Source organism: Manacus vitellinus, unplaced genomic scaffold (genome assembly GCF_001715985.3).
Source record: "Manacus vitellinus isolate BGI_N305 unplaced genomic scaffold, ASM171598v3 scaffold_1_pilon, whole genome shotgun sequence".
Lineage (NCBI taxonomy): Eukaryota > Metazoa > Chordata > Aves > Passeriformes > Pipridae > Manacus > Manacus vitellinus.
The window spans coordinates 38,858,796-38,871,419 of NW_021939396.1; positions in this window are offsets into that span (position 1 = coordinate 38,858,796).

Here is a 12,624-nt window from a genome sequence, read left to right on the forward strand (position 1 = left end):
AAATTCAAAATGTAATTTTCAGAAAAGTTTAATGCTGGGGGTTTTTTTTAATAAAACTATTAAGAAAAAATCAGAAAATATTTTTATTTTGTAAATGAAAGAAGTGGTCAAGTATTATAAAGTCAAGTTTCCAGCTAAAGAAATCTGCATTAAGTAAAACTTTACATTATAATATTAGCTTTTGTGCAAATGTATTTATGATGAGAACAACTAAATTAATCCAATCTGAAATGTTTGGGTTACTCTTAAGAAAATTTACTCCTAACTTACATTGCCTGAAGACTTAAATATTCCATTGTGATTGTCTATGTCAATTCCTTGTTTATATTGTTGGGTTTTTTCTAATATGATTCAACTACTATGTTTGATTTAGAGATTTGCTCCCTACTGCAATGTGTTTAAGTTAAAATTGGCAACTAGGAGCATAACATGATAACCTGGCCATGTGAAAGCTTAAAATCAACAATTACAAAGCTTTCAGTTGTGAAAACAACCAGTAAACCTTTGGGCAAGCCAATAACATTTTCTTCTATTTTCTCACCAAATAAGTGAGATCCTCTTTCCTAGTCTGAGGTGCATGTAGGTTATCAGGTGTGTGTGTGTTTTTAGGATTAACCATGTTCATGGCAATACAATTAGCTTGAAGACTTGAGAAGAGTTTACACAGTCCAAGTCCAGCTTTTCCATAATTCATTTCTCACGTCACAAAATAATACACAGTCATTTCATTTCCCCTGATTGCTGCCTGAACATTCAACAATGCAGTAATAATTATGATTCATGGTTAGAGTGCATCAGACAAGGTCAGTGTCTCTGGCTCTAATAGATATTAAACTGAATGACTTACCATGTCATCTCTGTTTCTCAACCTATTCAGAAGGCATGACTATGAAAAAATTCACAGATACATGGAGGTAAAGTCAAGAAAAGCATCCACAATGAGCAGGCTTTATCAGCAGCAGAAAAGAGTTCTAGGGCTATGATAATTTTCACTGCAATTCACTTATTATTTTTCTTGAAAAAGAACTGCTACTGCAGTAATCCTATATCTGGCAGTCCTGAGGCTGCACCTCTAATCCTGTGTTCAGTTTTGGGGCCCTCACAAGAAGAAAGACACTGAGGTGCTGAAGCGTGTCCAGAGAAGGGCAGTGGAGCTGGTGAAGGGTCTGGAGCACAAATCTTATGAGGAGTGGCTGAGGGAGCTGAGGTGGTTTTGCCTGGATAAAAGGAGGCTCAGGGGAGACCTTATTGCTCTCTACAACTACCTGAAAGGAGGTTGTAGCCAGGTAGGGGTTGATCTCTCAGGTGACAAGTGACAAGACAAGAGAACAGTCTCAAGTTGTGCCAGAGGAGGTTTGGACTGGATATTAGGAAAAAATTCTTCACAGAAGGGGTTGTCAAGCATTGGATCAGGTTGCCCAGGTTGAGTCACCATATGTAGAGGTATTTAAAAGATGTTTAGATGTGGCACTCAGGGATATGGTTTAGTGGCAGATCTGGCAGTGCTGGGTTAATGGTTGGTCTCGATATAAAAGGTCTTTTCCAGCTAAATGATTCTATGATTACAAGGACATGCCCTTCTCTGTTCAACAGCTAGCACTTTGCTATTAAGGAACTCGCTACAGGAGACTGATAATCTTAAAACAATTAGTCATGTCATATGAGTAAAAATATAAAATCCAAGACAATTTTGTTCTGACAATTTCCCATGCTGTACGACATCAAATATAAATTCAGAGTCTGATTTTTGCTTTAGAAAAATTTCACTTTAAATTTGCAGAAACAACCATGCCATAGATGACTAACTTTCTGACCACATATTACAGAGATTAGTGAGTTCAGGTACACTCTAAGGACAAGATGTGGCCCTGCATACATGACTCTTCATGTTAATGAAAATATTAATATGAAAATATTCCTGCAAGTTATAACATGGAGTCATACAGAGCATGTATGCTGGAACTGATGAATGGTTATTCAGCAGCATGTGGTGCTCCCTGTGAAATACTATGTGAACTATTTAATAAACTAATTTCCACAAAATCCACATCATCTCATGAATGACACAGTACATTCTCTACCACTGCCAAGAGTAGGTGCCTGCTCCTGCACAGATGCTCTCAGGATGGGGAAGAGTATGTGAGGTTACTGAAGGTTACTGATGGATGAAGTGGGGAAGATGTCTAAGGGGACTGAGCACCTGTGATTAATCTACAGGAGGAAGTGAAAAGAGAGGTGCTGGAGTCATTTACTGTACAGCTAGGTGAGAGGAATGCCCTGAGGAGCCAACAGATAGGAACTCCCTGTGGTATTTAATTGTTGTACCTAGTTCAGTTCTTTTCCTGCAGTCTGTTCCATCATTCCCTAAAAGTTGAGATCCAAGTCAAGAAACAAGGGAGCAGCCCTACTATCATATCGTATCCTGTTAAGACATTTTAAGAACATGCCATTTTGTTGATAAAGAAAAATACCAAAATGCATGTCGTGACAATCTCTGAAATATTATTTGATCACATTTACCATGCCTTATATTGTGAAAGCAATTGCTTACATCTAGAACAATTCCATTTACATTGAAAACACTAATGGTACTTTATTTATGTTAGAGGGAAAATAAGTTGAGATAAATAATTTTGCCTTATGACCAAAGAGAACAGTTGATCACCATCCTTTCATTTGTGAGCAGAAATTGAGCAATCACTCTCTACTCACACATCATGTTTTCAAATCTCTGTCCCCACCCTTAGCTTATCTCTATCTTTCTTCAAGTGTGATGTACAAACATAGATGCAGTACTTATCTGAGATCTCATAGCTACTTCTTATAGTGAAACAATTAACTCTTGGATGTGACACATGTCTTGCCAAGATGACTTTTGCTTTTTTGCACAGCTGCTTTGTTGACTCAGATCATTAGGAATGTGATGAAAAAAGAAAGAGATTAAGGTAACATATTTTATTTTACACTGCAGGGGACTGGGAATGTAACTGCAGTCAGTTGTTATGTCTCAGCTGAGCTGCAGTAATTCCCCACTGAGGAACAGCAACTATTCAAGCTGTTCTGACTGAATCATTCATAACCAAAGTATTCTGTTGGATAAGTGGCTTGGTTCACATGCCACTGTTGCCTTAAGATTCTCTCCCTTCTCTTTTTTAACAGCATGCATATAGTCAGTTATTCTTTTATTTATATTTGTGTTTTCCTTAATTGAATTTCTTCTTGTTGATATCAGGCTATTTCTCCAAATTACCAGGATAATTTTAGCTTCTAATCTTATAATTTATAATGTTTTCAGCCCTACCCAGGTTAACAAAATCCAAAAATTTTATAAGTAGAGTCTATGCATCTGACTCATTATTAAAAGTAAAAAGTAAAGAAATGGATCTGTATAACGACTCCATCTGAAAGAACTTTTCCTTTTATAGGTGAAGACACTGATAACTATTCTTAATTGTGATTTAACCTGGACCACATCTCCTCAATTTAGGAGAAAGTAACATATAACAGCATTACAAGTTTTACTATCGTCAAGCTATATATAGTTCCTCTCCCTTAAACACTCAAACATTTACTCTGCTAAAACAGGAAATCGTGGTGAATTGACAAAATTTGTTCTTGAAAAATCTGTTTTCTTTTAGTTTCTCTATCCTCTCACTGCTTGTAATGATAACTGTTTGGTTTAATATCTTTCTGATTATCAACATTAAGTCAAATGATTTGCAACCTTCCAGGTCAGGCTTTCCTTTGAGAAAACCACTAGGCTTGTCCTTTTTTGTTCCCAGGTTGTGAAACAGAATGCCATGTTTATTCTCACTGAGTTACCTCAGATTTTAGATTTTTCCACCATTGGTTTCCCTCAGTTCCAAAACCATTATTTTTAGAAAATTGGAGATTGCATAACAACCAGTTTTGAAAATTTTAACTAAACCTAGCAACAAAAAACTACTGATTTAAAGGCCTAATGCAGATATATCTAATTACCTTCCCACTTGGATCATTTCTCTCCTCAGTTCTTGACTACTGTTATTTTTTTCCATTAGTTGTGTTTTCTCAGCGCTTTGTATTTAAGATGCTATAATAACAGTGCAATGTTTCAGAGGATGGTCTCCTTGCTCCTGCTGTAAGAGGAGGGAAAACTTGTTTGACAAAGGAGCTTTCCAGGCTGAGATACTCATGGTTAAAACTGACACTGTTTGCCTTCCTGTTATCAAGGATAACAGGGGCAAACTTTGGAAATCAGTTAGTTTCTCTTGCTTTAAAGTAAGTCATGAGAACTCATGGAGGTTACAGATACTGGAAAATATCTGTAATTCCTGGATATTACTCTAGTTCTAATTTAGGAAGCATGAAAAGTCTAGTTAAGATGGTTTGTTTATACAGGACATCACAACACTTATTGTTATTCATCACTTGGCATAAAAGGAATCTTGGAGTGTTTCCAGGAAATCTACAAACTGGGGTAATTTCACATAACACTTGAGACAAATGAAGAGGTAACATGAGAAAATGAGATTTATCTAGCTCAGACACTGATATTCACTCCCAGGTTTTAACCGAGGAACACTTCAGATCTATGACAAATTTAGCTCCAGAAGGAGCTACTTATTTTGCATGACCAATTGCATACTCCGGCCAACATGCTGCTCCACAAGGATGAAGGTCTTCAACAGGTCCTATGTGATATCTGCCAGCCTTGTGTTATTGTCTTGAATACCTCTAGGACATCTCAAATGGTGTCAGACCCTCAAGTTTAGAGACGTATAACATCATTTGGAAGGTATTTGGGTCACAGAATCCATCAATTGAAATATATTGTAAACCTTGAGAGAATATTTCTCAGGCTGCAGATGAGAACATAGCACACCAGAATGATTTCAAACTTCCAAAAGACAGGAATATGCTATGGCCTTATTGGTAATGTCAATTCAAAGTTAAAGGCAATCTTACTGTCACCTGGCTATTTAAAAAATATTTAAAATATTTAAAAATTCTGCTCCTGTTTTGAGATGTACAGTTATAATCTTTACAAAAGTAAAGATTCTCTAAATTATGAATAAAAATCAACAGAAAGTCTGAAAAAGCATCTGAAAAGACTAGTACATAACACAACACATATTTGCTTATAAAGGCCATTTGTTAAACTTCTCTCTATGAAACAGGAATACAATTTTATGTGTGATAGCAGATCATAAGAAAAGTCTGTTGGTTTTTCTTTCAGATCTTTAACATCAGTAAAATTCAAAAACATTCACATTGACAGAAAAAAACCTGGAATGCTAAAAATGTTATCTAATAACATTATGAAATATATATATTTACAGATCATCCACATCATGCTTCAGACTTTAACCCAAAAAGTAGTGTTTGTAATGGCAGCACCACAGTTACAGTGATGAGCACTAAACTTGTTTAAAAGCAAAATGAACGCATTTGTCACTACCGAGTGCAGCCGGCAACATGTTCTGAAGGTATTGAATGGCAAAGTGAGTAATACAGGAAACACAGCAATGAAGAAAACAAATCTTTCCCTGAGGAAGAGGAGACTGCTTGGTTTCCAGGTTGCAGAGGTGAGAAACAGTGTAGATTACACTGCAGAAGGAATCCCGTGAATTTCTAATATTTCATTTCAGGGAAAATTCTAATCTTATGAGCACTTCCAGCCCCACTTGCCCTTGGCTGATCACAACCAAAGGAGACTAAAAGCAGCCAATAGTTCTCGCATGTAAAATAGATTCTTAGCAGTGTAAAGTCAAAAGCTATGTTATTAGCATAAATTCAAAATAAAATATAATAAACAAATGGATTCTGGATAACGTGGGGTAGCTAACTGTCCTGCTGAAGTTTAGGATTTGGGTAGTTATTTCTGCAATACACCAGTCATGTGTGCACAGCAAATTATATGAAGGCCATTTGGGAACAATAAAATGAAAAATCTTACCCAAGTGAACAATCTTGTGTGTTGTAGCCAGGGACTGTTACACAAATAGAGGAAATAGCACAATTATGTCAAGGTTGTCAGGCAACAGAACAAGCCCGAACATGCTAAATTCTGTTACTGCTGCAGGCGGCTTCTCTACAGCAGTAAGTCCATATTGACTGAACTATTCACAGATCATATATTTTGACAGCAATAAGTAGTCATTCTGAATTACTTTAGGTATTCCAAGTCAATCTAGATACCTCATCCTGACTGGCAGAAGCATTTTAAGGTTGTTAGCAATGAAAGAACATTCATTTCCAATTTAGCCCTAAAAAGTTTCAGGTATCTGTTACATCAGATTTTTCAAATTCTGCTAAAACTTGAGAATTACCTAAAAATACTCTCTGCTTCTAAACATAGATTACACACAACCCATCGCAAATTTTTTTCAAAGAAATCTAATCATAAATCATAATCATAAAATCTAATCTAAATCATAATCGTCATTTATAGAAATTCAGAGTATGCTACTACAAATTGTTGTAGAGTGTTATTTATATTTTCTTGGCCATCTAGTGGTCATGTTCCCTGGCAAGACTTCCCCTGAAGGCAGGCAGCACGGCTGTTCACATCAACCTAACTACATTCTCAGCATGAAGCTTGCTGAGGGAAAGCAGTCATTCAGACTGCATTGTGTATATTTGATTTTTTTTATTGTTATGAAAAAATATAATAGACGAGTTGTGAATTCTGCTCCACACATTTAAGATGAGCAAAGCATGAAGCCAAATTTGTGACAGCAGTTTGTTTTCACTCCAGAAAAGTTATAAGGTGCTGCCGTCTAGCTACACTGGTACTATCACCAGAGGTAAGTGTTGCATAGACCCAAATCCTCAACAGCACTTAGCTGCTCCTCTGGCAATTTAGTAAACACCAATAGGCTGAAAGCTACCCCTCAGACCACTTGAAGTGTTAGGCCTTTGCATGTCCACCATGAGCCACAAAAAGCTCCTAGTACTGATACAAACCCAAGTTACAGCCCCGTGAACACTACTGTCAGAGCAAAACTGGAATAAATCCAAAAAATAGTAATTTAACTTGGATCAGTGTTACTGGGTATGTCACCATGAAAAATGACGAAGTAGTAACCTCAGATCTGTCACTCAGGGTCAAGACAGGACACAGGATTTTCAAACCAAGTGTTTTCATTTCTTAGAAGTGGTGCTCTGAGTTTGATCTCCTTGAAGCAAATTTTATTTAGATCTTTTACTTGCCATCTTGTCAAGGCTCTCAAGTTTCTAAAGAAAGTGTTTCACTGAGTAACAGGCTGTTTTGGAAAATTGTCTGACCTGGCATTAAATACAACTGAATTTTTTTTTGTAAATTTTGAAAGACAAAGCCTAGTTTTCTGCCTCTTCCAACCAGAACAGACTGCAAATGACTACAGAAAAGATTATACTGAACAGACAACAAGTGATTACCTAAGCTTACTTACCTAAATATGCCAACCACTCAGTACAACAAACTCATCTTGACTGAGGTAGCTCTCCCCCACAGTAATGATTCAGAGTACAGGTGATGCTACACTTGCTGGGAAGTTAGCACCTAAAGCATGCTTTAGGTGCTGTAATTGGAAATCGGACTCTTCTCATGGATGAAACATCCCCTGTCTCTCTGAGACTCCTTGCAGGATGCTAAGAAATGGTTGAAGGAGATGATCTTTTTCAGGCATTTAAATTTACAGCAGCAAAATAACAGCCTTGTTATTTTTCACATTTCCTCAGGGGATTTCCAGACTATATAAGAGTAGGTACAAAACAGTGGGTTATTCCCAGAGACATTACTTTGATTTCTTCAGGAATAGCAAAATAGATCTTCTTTTTTTGCCTCAGGTTTGTACAAGGTCTTCTTATTCTGCTCTCTAATAATATTTTAGTGAAATAACTTCGATAATTCTGTCTGAGAATAGAAGCAACAGAATTTGTATCTTGACAAATTCTAGCAAGTTTTCCATGCATAAACCTCTCTACAGGTTTAACCTGTAATTCCAAATCATTGGTAAATTAAGTCCATTCTTTTTAGAGCAAGCCCAGTATGCTGTGACTCAAGGTTCTTATGTCAATAGTAGTGAGTATTTTTTCAATATTACACTTTCAATCATCACACCCAATTCAAACTAACGAAAAATTCATACACATTGCATTCTTCTGATGACAAATCTGCTTCACCTTGCTCATGGAAATGATTCACTGACTTCACTGTTGATTTTGCACAAGCAAAATTATCATACATTGATATATAGAAAGAATATGCATGTAATCAAGAAAATGCATGTAGTCTAGCTCACAGTAACTTTTAGAAGTGATACTTTTCATTAAATTAATAAAAGCATAAAACAAAAATCAAGACTACATAACCTGACTCTTCCTTAGCTGTTCTCCAGTAATACTAATCTGTGCATTTGAAACCAGGATTTGTATTGTATCAAACAATTCAGGTCCATGAATTCACAAATAGTGGTTCACCTTTCCAGTTAATTTGAACACAACCTTTAACCACAAAAACATATTCTAATACTCTTTATCTTTCTTCAGCAGAGGACAAATTTTTGTTTTAAACAGGATGTGTGCAGGATAAATTTTGTTTCTAAATGGCAATAACAAGAAGCTTTAAAGTAAATTAGACACCGTAAAGTAATTCCACAATGCCTTGGATAGAACCCAAGACTTGCTGGTACCTAAATATATTCTCTATGGGTAAATGGAGCAGCCACCCTCAATGTGAACAATAACGATATTCCCCTGGTAACTCATTTCATGGAGTATTCCGTAGAGTTTTCTGTCTGATAAAGAAAAGGAGGAAAATTTATTTTCTCCAAACTGCTCTTTATCAAAATCCAGAAGATGTTGGAATCCTACTTTAAACAACTACATGGCAAAAATTTGTATTGATGGAGAACTTTGTTTCTAAAGCCTTACTTCAGCATTTTTCAGTGTCAGATACCTGGGATTACTTTGTATCACAATACAGCTATGATATAAAGATTAATTATTTAGTAATGAGAGGACATAGCCATAACAAAAGAGCCTCAGCAGCTCAAACATTTGTATTTCACTTGTTACTGTCCCACTACAGGTGAAAAGCGTCCCTAAAACAAGCTTTCTGAAAGCATGAAAACAGCTGGAAACAAATTTGTAATTTGTTTAATTGTGAAATTCCTGGAAACTGCATTATGTTTCAGATATTTACCGGTATCTCAAATGGCATTTCTACATATGCTTTAGAAATGTTCTGTATTTTTCCTCAAGCTCTTAATTTTGAGATTCTTTTTCTGAAGGACTCATGACATCACTATTAGTGTTTCAGTTTTATCTGTGAGAGGGGACATATGTCATGATCTTTGGGTGTTTCAGTTTCTTTACCTCAAAAGTTCAAAACTTATGTCATTTATATTCTAAGAGCTGTGACAATTCCAATTTGTAGAGATACATATAAGTTATATTCATGATTTAATTAAATCTAAGACAGACACCTTAGAACCACATTTAATCTCAAAAAAGTACAAAATATAAAAGAGTATTCTACAATGTGTTACTGGGACAGTAAGACACCCAGTGAGAAATCCCCAGTCTCCACATGACCATGTGCCCACTTAATTAAATACATTTTTAAATCATTGGGGTAAAATGAAGCGCTTATTCATAACTTACTTGATAAAAAGTATAAATTGGACACTATTTAGGACTACAATGCCACAGTTAAATTGTTTCTGCTCCAGTAGCTATCTTAGCCTCCTGCATTTCACACTGCAATCTGTAACCAGAATTTAAAATCAATTTATATTAATGTAGTAATCACTGCATACACAGCCATAAAGATATTGGTTGTTAAAATACTTAATATAATCCTCTTGTTTGTAAATCCATATTCATTTAAGAAAGACTTTCAATAAGAAAATCAATAGCTTTAATAATACCTGCAGAGGGAATATCATTGCTATCACTATATTAACACAGAAACTAATCAAAGCAATGTGGTCTCTGCAGAACAGCTCTAAGGAGTTGAAAAAATAAATAATGAAATCTAATAAAGTTATTTTATATGTATGATCAAAATATTTAAGAGTTCCCACCCTGACTTCCAGCTTATCAGACTGGTGGCCTCGCCTGTATGATGACGCTTGATTTATTATGACAGAAGAAAACACAGTCCCTTTAAAGTCCCAGAAACATGCTCAGATAATCTGAGTGGATTAGGATAGACAAAAAACACCAGAGATTGACATGTACACCACTTAATCAGCCCATAAAATCCTCATGGAGCAGTTCAAGGAAAACAATGAATCAGAGTGTGGAACACCTCAGTCTGCACCACCCACGCGTCGACACCAGTGTAGAAGCAGGCGCTGCACAGGCAAGTCACAGCCACCCAGCAAGGAGCCAGACAGCCACACAAACCAGCTTGGTACCCAGTGGACATAATGGAAGCTGTTAACCACCTTTCACTTAACTGAGAAAATGATCAGTGTGGCCTTTGAATATGGGATAAACTAGAATATCCCTGTATAGGATTGTTTTAAAAATATTTGGTTTAACCTTTAATCAATATATCAGTTCAATGATGTTCCCATTCCTAATTTAGTGCCCAAATACATTTGAGTATTATACTCAGATGATTTTGAATGTGGTCCGGGTACCTGCAACTTGCAACTAAAGTCATCTCAGACTTTCCATTTCAAGAACATGAAGTCAGCTTTCTATAGCTTTAGCAACATATTTGGACCATCAGTTTTTCATCCCACATAGCTAGCTTCAGCGGAGTACAGAAGTTTCAGCTAAAACTCTTCAGGCATTTCTGAAAATAAGGGTAGGGAAAAATATGTTCTTTCAATTATATGAAATCAATCTTAGGACCTTTTTGCAGTAATATTAATATTTAGCCTGGGATAGGCATTCCCTCGGTGTCAGAGGTATGATTACCATTGTCCTCCATGAAAAGCTGCCCAGGTCTATGGCTGAAACTCTAAAATAGAAGTTATAAACTCAAAAAACCATGAGCAGCACTGGATCATGACACATGAAGAAGGAAGGCAGGAGAAACAGCTCAAAGATGGAGCTACCTCATGGGCTAACAGCAGGAACCAACAGTGGGAAGAGAGGAAAAAATAAAATTAAAGATGAGGGGTTGCAAGGAGGTAGAAAAGAGGGCAGAATTGGGACTGAAACAGAATCAGGAGATACTGAGGAGCAGAGGTAAGGATAAAGGGAGTGGGTAACTTCAAACAGGAAACAAATAGCCATGAAAAAAAATGTCACGCCATGAAGGAAAGTGACAGAATAGAGATAAATTTCAGACAAAGGAAAGAGAACAGACAAACCAGGTGGGAGTGGTTAGCATGCTACAGCAAAGGGAAAAGGTTTATGTGAGCAACAAAAGGAGCATAAACTAGGTAGAATACAGTAGAAGGACACTACAACAAAAGAGAAGATACAGAGGCAAAGTAACAGTTGTTATTTCCAAAATGGGAACTGAACAGATTAGAGTCCCAGCATCATTTTGCTGTCCTGCATTATTACCTCAAAAACCAACTGTCAATGTTTGTTTCTTCCTCTTGTGGCAGGTTGAAATATAGGCTCACATAGCACAGAAGAATAGAGGTTGTTATTTGATGAGGTTTCCTCAGTTGCTGTTTCATTTCATGCAGCTGATGGACAAAGTTCTAGGTAGAAATCAGTATTAGAAGGTGAACAGCAAGAGTAGAAGCGACCAACAAGAGCAGAGATCAAATGAGGCAGGAAAAGAGTCACCGCAAGGTTAAGGCAATTTAATGATACTTTGAAGAGTTGTATCCTGTAAAAACTAAGATTCTGTGCAATAACATTTTTCCTTTTAGATGGATTGCATTGCACCAGTCTCTTTCATTTCACTGAGCAATCAGTTTGGGATGATGTGCAGAAGCACTGAGCTCTCATAACCACAACCTGAAGGCAAGGGAAATTCGACTTGGGGAGGAAAAGGTGCTGTAAGTGCTATAATTAGGGAGCATTTTGGTTTCAATCTTCATGTCTGATTTCTGTGCAAGATATGGACTAACTGTACTGGAGTTCTATAGAAAATATGTATATAATTTACAATTAATACTGATATAATAATATTACTCACTATAGATTAATTAGAGCTGCACTGGTAACCTTAATTCTGGAATTTGTTTAACCATACCTTGGGATTTCCTAAAGTAAGCTTACTTCTCTTCCTTACTCTTCTTTTACTGGAGGATTTTTTTTTTAAATTTTATATTATAACTCAGCTACATACTAGGCTATACTACTGTATTATAGGGGAGGGAAAAAAAAGGAGTCTTAGGACACATGTAGTGAACGATGTAAGAAAAAAAGTAATACAAACAAAATTAATATTATTTCAATATACCGAAACACCTATTCAGTGTTAAGTACCTAGTCTGCTATTATTCTGAGGGATTTTTTATAACATTTCTGCCATTTCATGAGCAAGAGCCCCTTGTGGCCAGTTTTAGCTGTCCATAACTGAACGAGTATGATTATCGCAACGGTCCTCCCCCAAGCTGGTCACCTAGGAGCCACAACTGGAACAATCCAATACGAACAACTACAGGGTTTTCAGTGCTGTGAAATTTCTACTAGCCTGTAATTATAACATGCTCAATATTTCTTTCCATGTTAAAG